The sequence below is a fragment of the Capra hircus genome, chromosome 15, assembly GCF_001704415.2.
Source record: "Capra hircus breed San Clemente chromosome 15, ASM170441v1, whole genome shotgun sequence".
In the NCBI taxonomy this organism is placed as follows: domain Eukaryota; kingdom Metazoa; phylum Chordata; class Mammalia; order Artiodactyla; family Bovidae; genus Capra; species Capra hircus.
Genome location: NC_030822.1, coordinates 3238580 through 3244509, shown reverse-complemented (window position 1 = coordinate 3244509; position 5930 = coordinate 3238580). Strand labels below are relative to the sequence as shown.

Below are 5930 nucleotides of genomic sequence, written 5' to 3'. Positions count from 1 at the left end.
CAGTAGCATATTGGGCACCTACCGACCTGGGGAGTTCCTCTTTCAGTATCCTATCTTTTTGTCTTTTCATACTATTCATGGGGTTTTCAAGGCATGAATACTGAAGTGGTTTGCCATTCCCTTCTCCAGTGGACCACATTCTGTCAGACCTCTCCACCATGACCCATCCATCTTGGTGGCCCCACATGGCATGGCTTAGTTTCACTGAGTTAGACAAGGTTGTGGTCCATGTGATCAGACTGGCTGTTGGTTACTATGAGTGAAATGACACAGAACATACAAGACATACAAAAGACAGACAGGACGCCACTCTGGCCAGAGGAACAACTGGGCAAACTAATTGCCGTTTATTATTATAAAGCCCTCCTTAGGCAGAATTCCAGACGTAAGAATAAGCCTTTTCAGTACAGTGCAGGTGCATACATGTTATCGTATAGCAAAGGAGAGTGAAATCTCTGTCTACTGAAGAGTCTGCCCAAAGCCCTCATCTCCTTCTTATCTCAAGAAGGGAATGCTCCCTCGTTTGCAAGGGACCATTAAACTCAAGGCTGTGTCCAGACTCTTTGGCAGAACGCCTCGTATGCAAGGACACTCAGCCTGAGCAGAGAGACCCGTTTGCAGGCACATCTCTGCTACCCTATTAACCCTTCAATTGGCTAGTTGTCTGCGATTGTGGTTTCAGTCTGTTTGCCTTCTGATGCCCTCTTACAACATCTTCTGTCTTACTTGGGTTTCTCTTACCTTGGACGTAATTTTTCGTCTCTGGGTGACTTTTTTAATGTTGCCATATATGTCTTCTAGTCCAAAATCATAGATTATTTAGATCAGTTTTGTGACAGTATGTTATAACATCAAAATTAGTACTAGAAATTCAACTGTGAAAAAACTCACTAGAGATTGGGACAGGAAAAAAAACAAAGGAATGCTCCCAGAAATTGTCTTTGGTGGCAGGAGATCTAATAAAGGGTATTTTAAGGAATTGCGTGTGGTTCAAAGGGCTTACCAGATGGTGCTATTGGTAAAGAACCCATCTGCCAATGCAGGAGACATAAAAAGATATGGTTCTTCCCAGGGTGTGGAAGATGCCCTGGAGTGAGGCCTGGCAACCCACTCCAGTATTTATGCCTGGAGAATCCCATAGACAGAGGAGCCTGGTGGGCTACAGTACATAGGGTCACAAATAGACAAGATTGAAGCAATATAACACTTTTGTTTTGTGGTTCAAAGTCAAGATTAACAGCAATCTCTTGGCAGCAGGATTTGATGCATGGGTTTGAAACTTTATTCTTTTCCTGGGAAAGTGAGAAGCAATCATGGTATCCAAATGACAGGAACATAAATTCTGATCAAGCAGCCTCTCCTTTTCCCATTCATTCAGAATCCTTGCTAAATGGTATAGAATCATAGGAACATTCCCAGTTCACTTGATTCTCATGGAAGCTCTTTTTTCCCCCATATCCTGTATTGGATATGAATTTAGGTCTTAGGGGGAAAAATCGTCTTTTTTCTAAATATTCCTTTTGTTGATGAGACCTTAGTGTTAAAGGCTTCGCTCCTTTAGAGAAAGTCAGGAAACCTTGGAAGACTAAGTCATAGAGAAAGAAGCAGTTCTCATCCAGTGCTGAGATCACGCAAGGTAAAAGCAAGGGTGAAAGTCTGTGCCCTCCAGCAGCTGAGTGAATGCTCACAGTGGCCATAAGGAGGTAAACAGAGAGTACATGGACTGCAGCCCAGCAAGCTCCTCTGTCCATGGGATTCTCCAGGCAAGAATACTGGAGTGGGTTGCTATTCCTTTCCCCAGGCTATCTTCAGGACTCAGGGTTGGAACCAGGGGCTCCTGCATTGCAGGCAGATTCTTTACCATCTGAGCCACCAGGGAAGCCCCCTTTTAACTTTCTTTCCCACACAGGTGGCTAGACCATACCTATAAATCCAGACACAAACAGTAACAACCTGGATATTGGGAACAGAGTATCTCATTGTGTTATATTATTCTATAAATATAAACATTCCATAATAAAAATATTTTTGAGTAAAAATACGTTGGATGGAGTGTCAGAGCATTTGATGGCAAATAGTAGGGCAATGTCTTAGAAATGACCTGGAGAATAATTGGAAATCAGCAGTTGTCATGAGCTATAATGGTGTTCACAAAACCAAGAGCAGAAACCCTCTCCACCACCGTTAACACATCATCTGTGTGGCTCAGCAAATAAATAGAGCTCTGGTTTCCAGAAGATATTTAGATGCCATAGATGTTTAGAGGAACGACTTACCATCTGCAAGAACCCCAAGAACCTCTGCTCTAAGGCACAGATCAGAACAGTGATAATTTTCTTTCCATCAAGAGAAAGAAAAGTCACCTCATTACACTATTAGCAGCAAACACATACACATCTGAAATGGTTCATCCCAGCCTCCATCTAATTAATTGTTTCTACAATAAATAAATAATCGAAATTAAATGGAGGAAATTTCTGAGCTAACATCCTGATCCTTTTAATAGCATCCTACTAGCACTATTTCTGTCTCTCTGACTATTTAGCACATGCCTCATTCCTGCAGAGACAACAGCTTCATTGAATGCAGGCTATTACTCCTAGCCTGTACACTGGCTCCGCATCTTGGTATCCAGTTGATTCCATAGTCTGCTCACTTCCCTTGAACCCAAGTCACTCCATGCCCAGTCCAGTCCCTGTAACGTGCTATTCTTAGTATAGTTGCAATGTTCAAAGCAGATACAACAACTTCTGGTGTGAGGAAGAAGGATTGTGACCCTATCCTTTCATCAATGCTGCCTGAGAAATCATTTGCTTATCCAACAGCCCCATCAAGATATTTATCTGGGCAGGGGTTTGAGTTAGATTCTACACCCTATTTCTTTCCTACAACACTACTCAAGCATGTCTGTTTTTTGTTTTGTTTTGTTTCCCCTACTCATATGTGGATCTCTGTATAGCCTAGAGACAAATTTTACATTTTTAAATCACCAATAGCTATCAGGGCTAAAAATAGATGTTGTTAGAATTTAGTTTATACCAAATGGATACTTTTCAAAACGCACTTAAATTTTATGAAAATGATTGCAATTCATATAATTCCTCTTTGGATTCCTCTGAGGCTGAGGGGAGCAGAAAGGTGTTGAAATAATTTTTATCTCCATTCTATTGTATTTTTTAGTTTGAAAAGAATGCCAGAAAAATACTAACAAGACAATAAGAAATAAATTTTCTGCATTTTAGTTACCAATAGCTTCTCAGCACATTGTTCCTGATTTTTTAGAAGTTTTCTCATTTTTTTCATTCACTTCTTTGTAATTTATTTCTTCTTTCTGTAGTAAGCTATCTCTATCTTTATTTGAAAGAACTAGGGAAAACTGAATATTAATACTAATGTAATAGTTGGAAAACTGAAGAGTTCTTGTTGTTGTTGTTGTTTTGCTTTTGTTTTTCGGTTGACATTTTTCTTCACTTGCTTAGCTGCATTTCCTTTTTATTTTCAGTGATCATGATATTGTATTTTTGGAAGGTAAGAATTAAGAAAATAAACATAGTAGATCCTAAATATAATGTGTGGAGCATTATGCGCTTTGTAAAGGCATATGTAGGAGAAGTGAGTGTTCTGTTTGGTATTTTCACCTCTGCATGTAAGGATAGGGGCAATGTGTGCTGCTCCAAAGACTCTCACCTCATCTGGACATTTCTGTTGGTCCAACTAGTGTGAGAGCGTTAGTAACTAGGTTTCCTCAAAGTTATTAGATTCCATCATATTCTCAGCAATGAAGATATTTGAGGGAAAGAATCGCTCTGAGTCTGGGTGATTGGGGATTTTTATCACTAATAGGGACATGGTGAAATGGAGCTTTTTAAAAAAGGTACTAAAATAAAAATCATGTCGAAGAACGGAAGGATAGCACCCCCAATTCTGCACATTTTTTAGCATCTTTGGATGATGGTCAGATAGTCTAACCATGTCTGGAAGCTTTACTTTTTAATCTATTTTCTGTTTTAGATGGAAATTAACTTTTGAGGCAAAACTTTCTCCTGCCGATGATCCTGCACATAGCAGCTTTCATTCTTTATTTCTCAAGCTGTAATGAGAGGATTCAACATGGGAATCACTGCTGTGTAGAACTGCCACCACTTTATTGAGATCAGAGAAAAAACTGCGCCTGCCTCACGTAGATAAAGAGAGAGTCCCATACAAGACGGAGACAGCTGTGAGATGGGAAGAGCAGGTGGAAAAGGCCTGTGCTCCCATGAGCAGAGCGGATGCTCAGGATAGAGATGAGAATGTAAAAATAGGAGATTAATATAGTCAGGCTGCTGACGACAAGTACAGATCCAGCCACGATGAAAACTAGCAATTTATTGATCTGCGTGTCAGCACATACCAGAGAGAGAAGCGGGCACATGTCACAGAAGAAGTGATTTGATAATGTTGGAACCACAAAAGGGAAGTCGAAAAGCAGCTGTTGTGTGGGTCATGGTGTTCAGAAATCCAACAGCGCAGGGTCCGACCACAGCTGTATGCAGAGCCTGTGGGACGTGACAACTGACTACAGCAGTGGGTTACAGATGGCCACGTAGCGGTCATAAGCCATGGATGCCACGAGAAGGCACTCGATGGCCACAAAGAACCCAAAGAACACTGCTGCAAGGCGCAGCCCAGGAAAGAAATGGCTTTCTTTCAGCGAAGAAGTCTCTGAGCATCTTGGGGCCAACCACGGATGAAAGGCAGACATCCACAAAGGACAGGTGACTGAGAAAGAAGCACCTCGGTGTGTGCAGGCGGGAATCCATCCGGATGAGGGTAACCATGCCCAGGTTTCCCGCCGTGGGTAACAAGGTGAAAAAGAAGGAGGAGCAAGAAGAGGAAGCCTTGCGCATGCGATGGCACTTAAAGCCTGTGAAAATAAACTCCGTGACCCTGGTATAGTTTTCACCAGCCATTGGTTACTTCAGTCACTAGAGTGAGGGAAAAAAAAAAGAAAAAATTGATAGTGCACAAAGCTTTAAATTCCTTAAAAGCATAACATTATAGATATGAAAAGAAATGCAGGTTTTCAGTTTAGGAACGTTGGCATAAAAAAGCTAGAATAAAACGCCAGCAAATCAAATACAGTTCTAGAGAGCAATACGGCTTAAATGCTTTAGAGAGAAAATTCGGGTTAACTAAGAGTTTGTTCGACATTAGAAAACCTATAAAATATTTTAAATGTTGGTCAGTCTTATTTTCCCATAAATCCATTTAACTCATCTTGAACATTCGAAGATAAATAGAGAAGCAGAAATAGGTTTAAAAAGTGAATTAAACTTACATGTCAGTGAGTTCCTTTCTTCTTTAGAGAATTAATACTGGAGTACAAACTGTGCTCTTTTTTCAGCATGCATTTCATCGTCCCACCCAGACCTGTGCCTTTGCATAGAGAGGAAGCTGACTGTCTAGCAGTCACTTGGTTGTATCTTAGTTTTTCCTCCCAAGGAAGTAGGAAGATCACTCTGAAAAAAAAATTTTTTTCCACATGAATTAACGTTTTCAGAAGTAGTTACATCATTTTTTGTTCTGGAGAATTTGTTTCCCTAAAGTATGCCATACCTTGGGAATTTTATTAAGAGGAGAGGAAATTAAAATGTTCTTGCTGCCTCTAAATGCTTTTAAAAATCCTCTGGGATCAAAAATATTTGTTTTCTGTGTTTGACTCCTTTTCTTACCTCCTTCTTTAGCTATTTACAGAGTAAACTTCAGTGTAATGATGACTCAATTTCTGGAACTGTTTATCTAAAGTTCATTATAGTAGAGAATTTTCCACAGGATACCTTATTTGACATTGTTGATCATTTTAGTTAGTGTCTTTTTCCAATACGGACAAAAAAAATCACTGAGAATCAAAATGTGTGAAGAATCTCTATTATATTTATACAGGGTTT

General features: G+C 40.1%; 1 pseudogene; it reads right to left on the bottom strand.

Annotated features, from left to right (window-relative positions):
• LOC108637599 lies at positions 4072-4952 on the bottom strand (annotated as a pseudogene).